The 13,460-nt window shown below is 46.4% G+C and overlaps 1 non-coding gene across 1 annotated transcript; it reads left to right on the plus strand.

The window, feature by feature from the left end:
* Nucleotides 1–12,616: 12,616 nt before the first annotated feature.
* Nucleotides 12,617–12,698, plus strand: TRNAS-GCU. Its single transcript has one exon. It is a non-coding gene; the product is annotated as a tRNA-Ser (tRNA).
* Nucleotides 12,699–13,460: the final 762 nt, after the last annotated feature.

Raw genomic sequence — 13,460 nt, forward strand, 5'->3', positions numbered from 1 at the left:
AGATTTTATTTATTTGGCAGAGAGAGATCACAAGTAGGCAGAGAGGCAAGCAGAGAGAGAGAGAGGAGGAAGCAGGCTCCCTGCCGAGCAGAGAGCCCGATGCGGGACTCGATCTCAGGACCCTGAGATCATGACCTGAGCCGAAGGCAGAGGCTTAACCCACTGAGCCACCCAGGTGCCCCAGTTTTCATTAATGTTCATTACATCTGAAAGTTCTATTTTCAGGATCAGCATTTGACATACATGTGTATCTATAAGATTGAATTTATTGAGTTTGTTTTCTGAATATTCTTTATCAATATTTTTTATCCATTTGGCATTTTTCAGATATAGAAAGGACGACTAAAGTCTGTTCTTTGTTTTGTCTGTTTCTTTTTATATCACCTATACTTTTTGGTTCAGGAAAGTTGTCACTCTTTTGTTTTCTGCATAATTATTCATGTTTGTTACATCTGCATTGCAAGTCGTGTTCTTTATTTTAGTACTTTTAAGTAGTCCTCTGTCTCATTTCATGCTTTTGGCCCGAATCTCCCCTTTCTCTGAAAATGAAATCGCCATGCCTTCTTTTGATTTGCCTTTGCTTAACATATCCTTCTCCAACCTTTATCCATAATTTTTCTCAATCATTATGTTGCATATGTGTCTCCTGTAGATATGATAGAGCTGATTTTTGGTCTGTGATCAAATCTAAATTTTTTTTTAATGAGTTAAGCCATTTGCATTTATCGATATGTCTGTTAGGACAATTATGTTTGATCTTAACATAATTTTTTTGTTTTGTTGTACATGTCTTACTATATACATACGAATATATAAATACAAGTACAGGCATGCATATGTGTGTTGCTACGTATATGAGTGTATTGTGTACACACATACAAATGTACACACATGACGGAACTGTGTCTCAGCTTGCCAAATACACAAGAGACAGTGAGCCTAATGGAAATTTGGAAATGCAGAATGGACATGCCACAGGTAAAAAAATACACACATGTAAGGAATGTAGGAAAACCTTCACCTAGATAAGAGGCCTTCCCATGCATAGGAGGATCCACACTGGGGAGAAACCAGACTCATGTATGGAATGTGGAAAGGCCTTCATCAGACCTGCAGAACTGGACAACTGGACACCTTGCCCAGGTGTTAGGTGACAACTTCACGAAGAATCCAGAACTTTTAAAATCTGAAATAAAATGTTTCTTGAACTTCATTATTTAAAGAAAATCAGAGATGCCACATCAAAGAGTTTTTATAAAGGTCATAAATACTGGAAGAGTTGAGAATTTAGAAAAAGAAATATCAACAAGAAATTTACCTGTGATTACTTTTATTAACTACAATGAAGTATTAATTAGTATGGTGAAAAAATACATAAGGGCAGCTGTAATAAATTACATTTTTCTACTGAATTCATGAGGGTTTTTTTATGTTTTATCAAACCTTTTTTTTTTTTTTTTAGATTTTTTTTGAGACAGTGATAGCAAAAAGAGAGCATGAGCTCTCTTTTTGAGAAGGAGAAGGAGAGGCAGCTCCCACTGAGCAGGGAGCCAGACATGGGGCTCAACCGGAGGACACTGGGATGATGGCCTGAGCCAAAGGCAGACACTTAACGACTGAGCCACCCAGGCTCCCAGAACCATTTGGATTTCTAACCAGCTTTAGCCGTTCCCAGCATTGAAATTACTACTCTGAGTACCAGTCGAGGACACCAGAATATCCAAGTTTGGGACGTGTGAGATGAATTGCCCGTTTCCCTACCTCCCTAACCAAGCCTTTGACCAGAAGTGGATGGTCTGCAGACGCCTCCTGATCCCCACCCCTAGCATTACCATTTCTGGGTGAATAGAGGATGTGTTACAGTATTACTGATGGGGAGAACAGAAGGGTATTGGCCTCCAGTAGCTCAAAATCTAGAGGGGCCTTTAGGACGAAAGCCCAGGGCAGACTTGTCTCCTTGTGAATATACTCCTTGAGTCCACAACTGAGAAGGACCAAAGGAAAGAGGGAAAAACCAAACCTTTCATTCCAGCATTTTACTGTCCTACAAATTATAAAACTGAAACCTCTTTTAGCTTCAACCCTCAGGCAATGACATGAGGGACTTCTTTGCTGAAGCTCATGGTGTTTTTCAAATAATGGAAGAGTATTTTCTCATTTTTTTGTGCTAACCACAGTGTAACAGCTATAGATCTGACATTTTTAAGTGTGATGTACATTACTAACATTGTCTGCAACACCTTGCGAAATCTAGACAGCCAGCAAAAGGATAATCCCTGCTTCTCCTTTTCTTGGATTGAGGTTTGCCTGATGTATCTTTTCCCGTCCTTTTACTTTCGGTTTACTTATATCATTAAATTTAAAGTGAGGTCCTTGTAGACAGCATATGCTTGGGTGACGTTTTTGAATTCAGACCCCCAATCTTTGTTTTTTAATTGAAGGATAGAAATGATTTCCATCTAATGAAATCATTGGTACTTTAAGGCTTACGTCTGCTTTTTTTTTTATTCAGTGTTGCATTTCTGTGGTTTCTCTTCCCTGCCTTCTTGTGGGTTACTTGAACATGATTTTAGAAGTCCCATCTCGAGGGCCGCCTGCGGGGGAGGGGATCAGTCGGTTAAGCACCTGTTTTCAGCTAAAGTCATGATCCCAGAGTCCTGGGATCAACCCCCACATCAGGTTCCCTGATGGTGGAGAACCTGCTTCTCCCTCTCCCTCTGCCTGCTGCTCTGCCTACTTGTACTCTCGATCTCTCTGTCAAATAAATAAAAGCTTTAAAAAAAAAAAAGCCCATCTCGATTTGTTTATGTTTTGGGATGTTTCTCTCTGTACAGCATCATTGTCCTTGATAAAAGCTGTTACTTTGAACTGGCTTTCGACTCACATATACTCTCCGCATTTCTCTCCAAGAAATAGGTTTTGGTTAGCCTTATTTTGAGAACAGCCCTAGACAACAATACAGACATTGTAATAGGCATGGGGGATTAAACAGAGTGCATTCTTACAAGTCTGCGTTGGTTTTTTGTTACCTGTTAAGTCCTAGGTCTCAGGAGATCCAGTGGGGGAGGCCTCCGGATCAACTTGAGCTGAGAACCATTTTTATTCTCAGTGTATCTCAGCACTTCGAGCAGTACCTGACAGGTATTAGTTGCTGCGTAGATACTGAAGGAAGGAAGGAAAGGAGGTTCCTTGTGCAGATAATCACCAGCAGTGGAGGCCAGGGGCCCACAACGCACTGATCCTGCAGGCGCTGGTGGTCAGAGGTTCCTGACCACCCCGCCTGAGGAGCTGTCAGCCCAAGTTCAAACACATAATCCAGGCGAAAGGACATCCTTGCCATGGAGAAATCTGGCAAACAACACCTTAACCGAGCGATCAAACAACTAGGAACGGGATGAACTTCTGATACAGTTGCTTCACTAAGGACACATCACGACTTCTGCGGTACTTCTGGCAAAAACGTGTAACCCGAATCTAGTCATGAGACATCAGACAGACCCAAATTTGGGGTAAACCGGCCTGTCTTCGAAAGTATCTATGTTATAAAGGAGAAGCATTGAGGAATTGTTTTAGATTAAAGGAGATTAAAGTAATATAATGACTAAAGTCAGTGTGATCTCAGGTTGGATCCTAGATTGGAATAAAATATGTGAAGAGCATTATTGGGACAGCTGGCATAAACGCACACTATATGTTTAGTAACAGCATTGCCTCAGGGTCTGGTTTCCTGAGTCAGTCATTGTATTGTGGTCACAAGACAATGTCTCTGCTCTGAGAAGGTACATGCTGAAGTGTTTAGGAGTAAAGGTGCTTGGTACTGCAGCACATTTTCTTCTTTTTTAAAAAGATTTTATTTATTTGAGAGAGAGAGAGCATGAGCTGGGGGTAGGGGGAGAAGCAGAAGTCCCCCGTGGGCAGGAAGCCCAGCCAGGGTCTCTCCGTGCCACGATTCTGGGGTTCTGACCTGAGCCAAAGGCAGATACTTGACCAACTGAGGCACGCAGGGGCCCCTGCTGCACATTTTCAAGGGGGTTAGTGGGTTAGCAGATAAGAGCAGTAAAGATGTATATGAAGGAGAGAGCAAGTGGCAAGCATTCGTAGGTGAGTCTAGGGGAAAAGAATACAGCTCTCATTCCATTGTTCCTCCAGTTTTTTCTAAGTAAAGGTTGAGATAAAAATACACCAAAATAAACCCAAAGAGTGAATATGAGATTGATTTTGGTTGGAGAATTGTAGAGAGTATGTGAGGCAGATGCTGAACATACCTCAGTACAGGAAAGGTTGGGGTGTCCTCTGAGACACGACTAGTCTTCCTTACATTCTGCATGGAATCGACAGCAACACCACGTAAAATTGTTCGCGTTTAAGGACTTCTGTCACTGACCTCTTCTTTCCACCAGAGGTCAGTTTATGAAATATTTTATTTTAGCTTCTCCCTTTTCTACTGGATGATTATCAAGCTTCTTTCCAGACTCAAGTCTCCTCTAACATGGACTCGTTCCCCACTTACCTCTTAGATACTGAAATTCTAGTGACAGTTCCCCAGGCTAGACATAAGCACTAAAATAATGCAGTTTTCGAGCTGGAAGATACCAAAATCAAACGTACTCATTCTCAACCCTTTCTTAAAGGCTCATTCTGTGGCAACCAGATCCAGCGATATGAAAGTTCAGGAGCCCCTCCGCGTGGCTCAGTCGGTCGAGCATCTGCCTTCCGCTCAGCTCGTGATCCCACGGTCCTGAGTGGGGACGAGCCCCACATTGGGCTCCCTGTCCGCGGGGAGCCTGCTTCACCCACTCCACCACACTCGTGCCCTCCCCCTCTGTCGTGCTCTTTCTCTCAGATAGATAACATCTTTTAAAAACAAACTAAGACTGGGGCGCCTGGGTGGCTCAGTGGCTTAAGCGCTGCCTTCGGCTCAGGTCATGATCTCAGGGTCCTGGAATCGAGTCATGATCTCAGGGTCCTGGGATCGAGCCCCGCATTGGGCTCTCTGCTCAGCGGGGAGCCTGCTTCCCTCTCTCTCTCTCTGCCTGCCTCTGTCTACTTGTGATCCTTCTCTTTGTCAAATAAATAAATAAAATCTTAAAAAAAAAAAAAAAAACTAATGCTGAAAAAGGTTGAAATGAAAAGGCCGAAAACCCAAGTGAGCAAGTGTTGGAAAGCGGCGCCAGCACCCCGCTTGATGGCTGCCGCGTTGCATTTGCGGGGGCGGGAGGCAAGTGAAGCGCCACCAAACGAAGTGCGCGCGCAGTTGGGGTAACCCCCACCAGACCTGGTCTGTAAATATTTTCTCCCATTCGGCAGTTGGGGCCCCGCGTCCCCAGCGCCGGAAGCCCAGCGGGCCGGGGGCTGCGTGCTGCGGCTGCGGGACCCGCGCCCCGGAGACGCTCGCCGGCAGGTTGAGAGGGTCGGTCCCGCGCAGCGACCGCCGCAGGCCGCCCGCAACGCGGCCCCCGGAACGGCCTTCTGAGACCCCCGAGAGTCGGGGCGGGACCCCGCGCGCGCAGCGGACCCAGATCCCGGCCCCAGCAGGTGGGGTCAGACGGAGGCGTCCGCCACGCAGACTCGCACGCATCTTTCCACGTATTGTCTGAGTGTTCGCGTCCCGCGCGGTGCGGGGAGGTCGGGGGGCTGGGAGAGCCGGATCAGGAGGGAGAGGGCGCCCCTCTGCAGAGGTGACCCTGCTGTCCCCGGGGTCGGGGCGGGAGGGGGCGCCGTGGGGGTTTGCCCCTGTCACCGTGCAATTCTGGGGGCTTCAGAAGACGGACCCCAGAAATTATGGAAGTCCGCGGAGCGGCCCCGTCGCCTCCGCCAACGCCGGGGAGCGGATCAGGCGCAGTGGCCTCGCCACCAACTTGTGCCCCTCGACCTCCTGCGTTCTCGCAGGTATAAGATGCAAGCTGGGTTCACAGCTGGGGCACCTGGCGGTGTTGGGGCACGGGTGCGGGGGGGGCCCCCCCGCAGCCAGGGGAGCACCGCCCACGCACCTGCGCGCGTGCTCCCCGCGGGGCTGCCCTACTGGTTCCAGCGCCTTCCGATTGTCCCTAAGAAATTTCCCCAAAAATGGTGTTAAACCCTTCCTTCAGCTTTTTTTTTTTTTAAGATTTTATTTATTTATTTGACACAGAGAGATCACAAGTAGGCAGAGTCAGGCAGAGAGAGAGAGGGGGAAGCAGGCTCCCTGCTGAGCAGAAAGCCCGATGCGGGGCTCGATTCCAGGACCCTGGGATCAAGACACTGAGATCATGACCTGAGCCGGAGGCAGAGGCTGAATCCACTGAGCCACCCAGGCGCCCCTCCTTCAGCTTTTCTTATCCCCTAAGTTATATATGTCTTTATCTACTTATACTTTCCATGACCATTTTATTAATTCCGCTTGGGCTGGGACCATAACATCTGACATATTCATAGAATGAAGCAAAGTCAACCATATTAGAACTTTTTTTTTTTTTTTAAAGATTTTATTTATTTATTTGACAGAGAGAAATCACAAGTAGATGGAGAGGCAGGCAGAGAGAGAGAGAGGGAAGCAGGCTCCCTGCTGAGCAGAGAGCCCGATGCGGGCCTTGATCCCAGGACCCTGAGATCATGACCTGAGCCGAAGGCAGCGGCTTAACCCACTGAGCCACCCAGGCGCCCATATTAGAACTTTTTATTACAGATATTTAAAAACATTTTTTATTAACTGAACTACCCCCACTGTGGGGCTCGGACCCATGATCCTGAGACCAGGAGTCCTGTGCTCTACTGACTGAGCCAGCCAAGCACCACTACTTTTACTAATGAAATTTTTAAATACAAAAACCAAGTTCCCTTGGTTAATTAATTAATTAATTAACGCTCATATGTCTGTCTCCCAACTGCAAGATTTAGCAGTATTTTTCCCAACTTCTCCTTCAGTCCCTCCCTCTCTCTGTATATGTATAACATTTTCCTCCTGTAAAAAAATTCCAAGCATCTTATCATTTTATCCATAAATATTCCAATATGTAAGAGAAGAGAGATGGGAATTTTAGATATAAGCACTACTTATTTAGTGAGGATGTCTAGTAGGGAGAAAATGGCTTCTTCAGATTTCTTTTCTTCATCCTTTTTTATTTTGATCAGTGTGATAATTTTTCTTAGAATGGTCTTAAAGGCTCAGGTGAACAATTTCATTGCCCCAAGTTGGTAGGGCAGAGACTTGCCTACATGCTCAGCAAGATAATTTCCCTTTTAAGAATCAATGTTAGGGACGCCTGGGTGGCTCAGTTGGTTAAGCAGCTGCCTTCGGCTCAGGTCATGAGCCCAGCGGGGAGCCTGCTTCTCCCTCTGCCTCTGCCTGCCATTCTGTCTGCCTGTGCTCGCTCTCTCCCCTCTCTCTCTGATAAATAAATAAAAACAAAAAAAAAAAAAAAAAAAAAAAAAAAATTTTAAAAAAAAAAAAAAAAAAAAAAAGAATCAATGTTAAATACTGATTTTAGAGGCTCCTGGGTGGCTCAGTTGTGGTTGAGCATCTGCCTTCAGCTGGGGTCATGATCCCAGGGTCCTGGGATTGAGCGGCGCCCCATATCAGGGTCCCTGCTTGGCAGGAAGCCTGTTTTTTCCTCTTCCATCCCCACCCCCCTGCTTGTGTTCCCCCTCTCGCTGTGTCTCTCTCTGTCAAATGAATAAATAAAAATCTTTAAATACTGAATTTTTCTGATTTTATTAATTTGAACTTAATCAACAATATTCTTCAAGAACAGAGTTACCTAAATTTTCATGTTCAAGGCAATGTGTGTATCTTCCTTTACTTCTCTACTCGAATTCTTTGCAATTGCCTCCTGGATTTCATTTGTTCTTTGTATTTAACTTGGGTCATTTTTTCTGTCGAAACACACTTTCTTTTCAGAAGCTTGTCTTCAGGTTTTAAGACTGGCCTGCCACCTTTCCTAAGAAGACATCTGCAAATAAAAAAGTATTTTTATTCCAGTTTATTCATACAAATTGGTTTTGTCAAAGCTTTTGCAAGACTGGAAGTTTTCTTAAAAGTTTTCCCTATTTTGAATAAATTAAATATGTACAACTTAACTTTGCAGTATTTAAATAAACTATCAAAAGAAAGAATGGAATCATGAAAACTGGAAAACCAAGAAATCAGCAAATGATTTCCTGTGAATCAATGTACTGCAAAAGAGAAAATTCCAGAATCTTTACAAGTAAAACCTTGAGTGGTGAAAGAGTCACTCCTTATGGATAGAAGTCTGATATTTTGACAGTCCTTTTAAAAGCTAAATTCTTCACCAAATTCTTCACCCTGTCTCCAGCTGGGGTTTGCCTGGGACTGAGAGGCTCCCAGAGAGAAGGCACTTTCAGTGCTAAAAGGGGAAAGTTCCCAGCAAACCAAGAGTAGTCACCCTACACGTCCCTGTCAGCGGGTATCCAAATCATGCGCAGCTACAGATCTTATCTCCAAAATATGCCTCCTCTCCGTGCGCTCCTCTCCATTCCTGCTGCCACCATCCATGGTGCCAGTCCGCACCACCATCCTCTCTCCGCCGCGGCTTCCCCACTAGGCCACTCACACTTGTCCTTGCCACCTGTTCTCTCCAGAATGATCTTTCAGAAAGACAAAACAGATCATACTCTTCCTCCACTTATAAGGCTTCAATAGGTTCCCATTGCAGTTTGGGTAAAATTTCAAATCCTAGACGTGGTCAGTGCCTGTGTGATTTGTCCCCGGTTTTAGTGTCACACACACCCCCCCATCCCTTCCTCCCTCTGTGCAGCTCACACTGGCCTCCCCTCAGGCTTCCTGACGCTCCCACATGTGCCTTTCACTTCACGTTCCCCTGCCTCTGCCTACACTTTTCTCGGCCTTTGTCCTAAATGTCACCTACTCATCTAAAGGACATCTATTCAGGGAGACCCGGTGGCTCTGTTGGTTAAGCGACTGCCTTCAGCTCCGGTCACGATCCTGGGGTCCTGGGATCGAGACCCACATCAGCTCCTCCCTGCTCAGCTGCTCAGTGGGGAGTTTGCTTCTCCCTCTCCCTTCTGCTCATTCTGTCTCTCAAAATGAAAATCTTAAAAAAAAAAAAAAGAAGGATGTCTATTCAGATGCATATATCCTAATCTCCCAGTTAACATTAACCTCCCATGTGACTTTCCTCATGCTACTCTGTACATTTTTCATATTAAAAACTCTTCAGCTAACTCATAAAAAAGAAATGCACAGTGGTTGTATGCATAATAGTTATGACGAGGGAGCAGAAGGCAAGCTGAGGACAAAGCAGAAGCTGACACCCCATACCCCCACCAACCGTGGGATATATGTGACATTCCTCTTGCACTCCTGGGTGCCCTAAAGGAAAAACAGTTAAGCTGTAGAGATCACAACCCTGCAAGATCTGAGTCTCCCTCAGTTTACGAATGTCTTAGCAGTTTGCAAGAGCACAACATTTCTATCAATGGCTTAGCTTCCAGAAGGAAATGTGGATACAATTAAATGTCCTTGGAACCTGCAGCCCATGACAGATTCTTGAAGCAGGCAGAGTGCAGTGTTTCTCCAGGAAGCTTCCTACTGTCTTGTTAATGCCTTGCTAGAGGGGGAAACAACCTTAACTTGACAATGGCAAGGCCTCCCGGCATCCTGCGAATCTTCTTTAACACATGAAAATCCTTTTGAAACCCCCCTTTTTCTTACCTCCGCTACCCCATAGTATATAATCACCAGCCCTCGAACCCGAAACCCCGGGGCAGCAACTCTTTCTGCCCACGGGTCCTGTCCCCGAGCTTTAATGAACCACCTTGTTGCACCAATGATGTCTCAAGAATTCTTTCTTGGTCGTTGGCCCTGGACTTCACCCTGCCAAACCTCACCTATATTCCAAAACCCCAGCAGTTACGTAACCATACATAATACTTCTGTGAAGATAACATGAAAAGTCTAAGTTTGAGACCTTGATAAAACTGAGACTGAAGCTAGATGAACTTCAGTGATAAGAAACATCTCAACTCAAGGGCTCTGGCTGGCCCAGCGGCTGGAGCATGTGACTCTTGTCTCAGGTTGTAAGTTCAAGCTCCCCTGGGTATAGAGATTACTTTCAAAAAAATAAAATCTTTTTTATGTATTTGTCAGAGAGGGAGAGAGAGTGTACAAACAGGAGGAGCAACAGGCAGAGGGAGAAGCAGGCTCCCTGCTGAGCAAGGAGCCCGATGTGGGACTCAATTCCAGGACCGTGGGATTATGACCTAGGTGAAGGCAGCTGCTTCACCAACTGAGCCACCCAGGTGCTCCCCCAAAAATAAAATCTTAAAAAACATAATAAATAGCTAAACTCAGTCTATCACCTAAAACAAAACCCAATTCTAAAACAATACAAAAATATTACTCATACTGTTCTGTAATTTGCCTTTAAGAAAATAAGTGGGAAAATATTTGTCAGTTATGACATGTGGATATGTATTGTCCTTATTAATAATCACATACACCTCCAATATTACGTTTAATCTTAAGTTATTTGGGGGCACCTGGGTGGCTCAGTTGGTTGAGTGGGACTCTTGATCTCTGCTCAGGTATGATCTCAGTGTCTTGGGTTCAAGTCCCATGATGGGCTCTGGTCTGGGCATGGAGCCTGCTTTTAAAAAAGTTGTTCAAGTGTTCCATTTGGTGGGCATAGTTTCTCACATTTAACTATCAGCAGGAGTGCCCCTCTGTACTATGGGTAACCTATGTGTATGTATATATATATATATATATATATATATATTTCACACTAGTGTTGGTATTTTGGTATTTCTCTAGCATAATCTCCTATTAGTGGGTTGACTGCTCCGTTAAGGAAGGGTATGAACTTTGTAAATTTTACTAGATCTTTTGCAATTTTCTTTCAGTGTGGTTGAGCTAATTGACAGCTGCACGGACAGTATTTCAGAAATCTAAAGCGGGAGTAAGGAAGGAAGGGTGAGATCTTGTTGTAAGTTGCATGTCCTTATATGTAAGTTACGTGGAGCATTTCAGTTATTATTTTGATTTTCCTTTTTTAATATTTTATTTTTAAATTTTACTTATTTGTCAGAGAGAGGGATAATACAAGCAGGGGGAACAGAAAGAAGGCAGAGGGAGAAGCAGGTTCCCGCTGAGCCAGGAGCCCCGATAAGGGGCTCCATCCCAGGACCCTAAGATCATGACCTGAGCTGAAGACAGATGTTCAACCCACGAGCCACCCAAGCATTCCAATCATTTGATTTTCTTCTGTGAACCATACGTGGTGGAGTTTTGTATTGTTGTGTTTTTTTTTTTCCTACTGAGTTTTCTTTTTTTGGTGAATAGAATTTCATATAATCATTAGTTTATTTTATGAAGCATAAAACAACTACAAGGTCAAGTGACTTCCACAGCAATTACTATTTCCAAGACAATTTTCTGAGCTTTTTACTGATCTTATCTAATTTAATAATCATCACAGCCTTATGGGTTTTTTTTTAAAACTAGGAATATTAACCCAAGAGGTTTAATTAATTGAAAATCTCCTGTCTAAGGACTCGCCTCTGAGTCTCAGATTTTGTATTAAATCCGGAACATGTCATCGCTTCATTCAACAGTACGGTCTGCTGACTCCGGACTTGGCGTGATGAGATGCTCAAGACAAACGCGGGGTTCCCTGCGGTCCCGCGGAGGGGCGGTGGTCTGCACGGAACTTCAGGGAAACTCGTGCTTAGTGAGAGCCGCGGCACACCGCGCCCTGCCTCTCCTGGCACCGGTCTTGAGGCTCCTGGAGCGCCGTGGGCTCGCCCTTGAGTCTCCGAAGGTGAGTGTGCGCTGGCGGGTGCGCTCGGCTCAGCGCGACCCGCGCGACGTTAGCGCGGAGGACAGCCCAAGGGGCAGCTGCGGGCGGCCGGAGGGTGACTTGAAATTTGCTGAGCGCGGGAGAGGCGTCCTGCGACGCAGCGGAGAACAGAGCCAAGAGATTTCACGAGGAGGCAAAAAGCATCATGATTTTGGGGGAAAAGAACATGCCCCCCCCCATTCTGCAGTCTCTACCAAAGAGCACGTGCACTCTCACGAGTGGGAGGGTCGCGGCGGCGCGGCGTGCGGTTCCCGACGCTGAGCCGGGAGGAGCCGCGCGGGGACCGGGCGCCCTGAGTCCCGCGCCGGCTCGCACCCCCGCCGCTCCGGAGCTGGGCCGCGACGGGTCAGCGCGCCGGGGGCGGCGGGCGGACTCTTCCCCGCGGGGCGCTCGCGCAGTTTGCTTTGCCCCAAACTCGTGCTCACCGGCTGCCGAGGCTTTGGAGACCCCTGCCCGGGCCTGGAGTGCGGATAAGCCGCATAAAAAGGGACTCGCAGGGCCAGTGCCACCGGAACACAGGAATGCACGGCGGGTTCCGCTCCGGAGGCGGGAATGCGTCCCGGGAAAGCGGGGTGCGCGTACGGGGCGGCGGGCGGGGAGGAGCAGGCGGCTGCGCCCGCCGTCAGCGGTTTGCGGAGGATCGCGCGCCGCGCTCCCGGGCGGTCGGCCTGGGGTAGTTCCGGACACCGGACTGAGACGGTGGTGGCGGCCAGTAAGCCAGGGAAAAGGCGATGGGACCTACTGGGGCACAACTTGAGGACAGCGGGGAGGGAGAACCCGGACAGGCGGGGCTCCCGTGCGACGAGGTGGCCGAGTGGTTAAGGCGATGGACTGCTAATCCATTGTGCTCTGCACGCGTGGGTTCGAATCCCACCCTCGTCGGCTCTGCTTTCCTCTTGTCCCGCCCATCCCGAGCGACGAGTTCGCGCTTTCTCTCAGTTCTTTCCTCACTCCGCACCCCGCTAACCGCTTAGACTCCGCCCTGTTCTCTGCTTCTTCCGGAGCGATTCTCCTCTGCTGGAATGTTTGTTAATTGATTTATTTCGTTCATGTTTCGTTCCCCCATCAAATTTTCATTCCTTTAAAAGTTTTGCTTAGCCCGGATTCCCCACTGAGGAGACAACTGAACCATTGAGGACCATAGAAAAATATTGCCTAACAAAGAGGAACTGGTAAGACAGACTGCAGAGAAATGCACACAAAATTGTATGTACTAAACTTCACGGGTTATTTAAGGTATTTTCAAGCTAATGGTACCTCTACTGCAATTTTCGTCTATTACCTTTTATTCTCACTTTATTTTATTTTTTAAAAGATTTTTATTTACTTGACAGAGAGAGAGACAGGGAGGGAACAAAAGCAGGGGGAGTGTGAGAGGGAGAGGCAGGCTTCCCGCAGAGCAGGGAGCCCACCCCACCTAGGACTCTATCCCAGGATCCTGAAATCATGACCTGAGCCGAAGGCAGATGCTTAATGATTGAGCCACCCGGGTGCCCCTATTTTTATTTTTAAAATTAAATTAATTAATTTAATATCCAACACAGGGCTTGAACTCACAACCTCAATACCAAGAACTTCATGCTCTACTGACTGACCCAGCTGGGCGCCCCTATTATTTCTATTTTTGATAAGTTCTACTGTCAC

This window comes from Mustela erminea, chromosome 4 (genome assembly GCF_009829155.1).
Source record: "Mustela erminea isolate mMusErm1 chromosome 4, mMusErm1.Pri, whole genome shotgun sequence".
Lineage (NCBI taxonomy): Eukaryota > Metazoa > Chordata > Mammalia > Carnivora > Mustelidae > Mustela > Mustela erminea.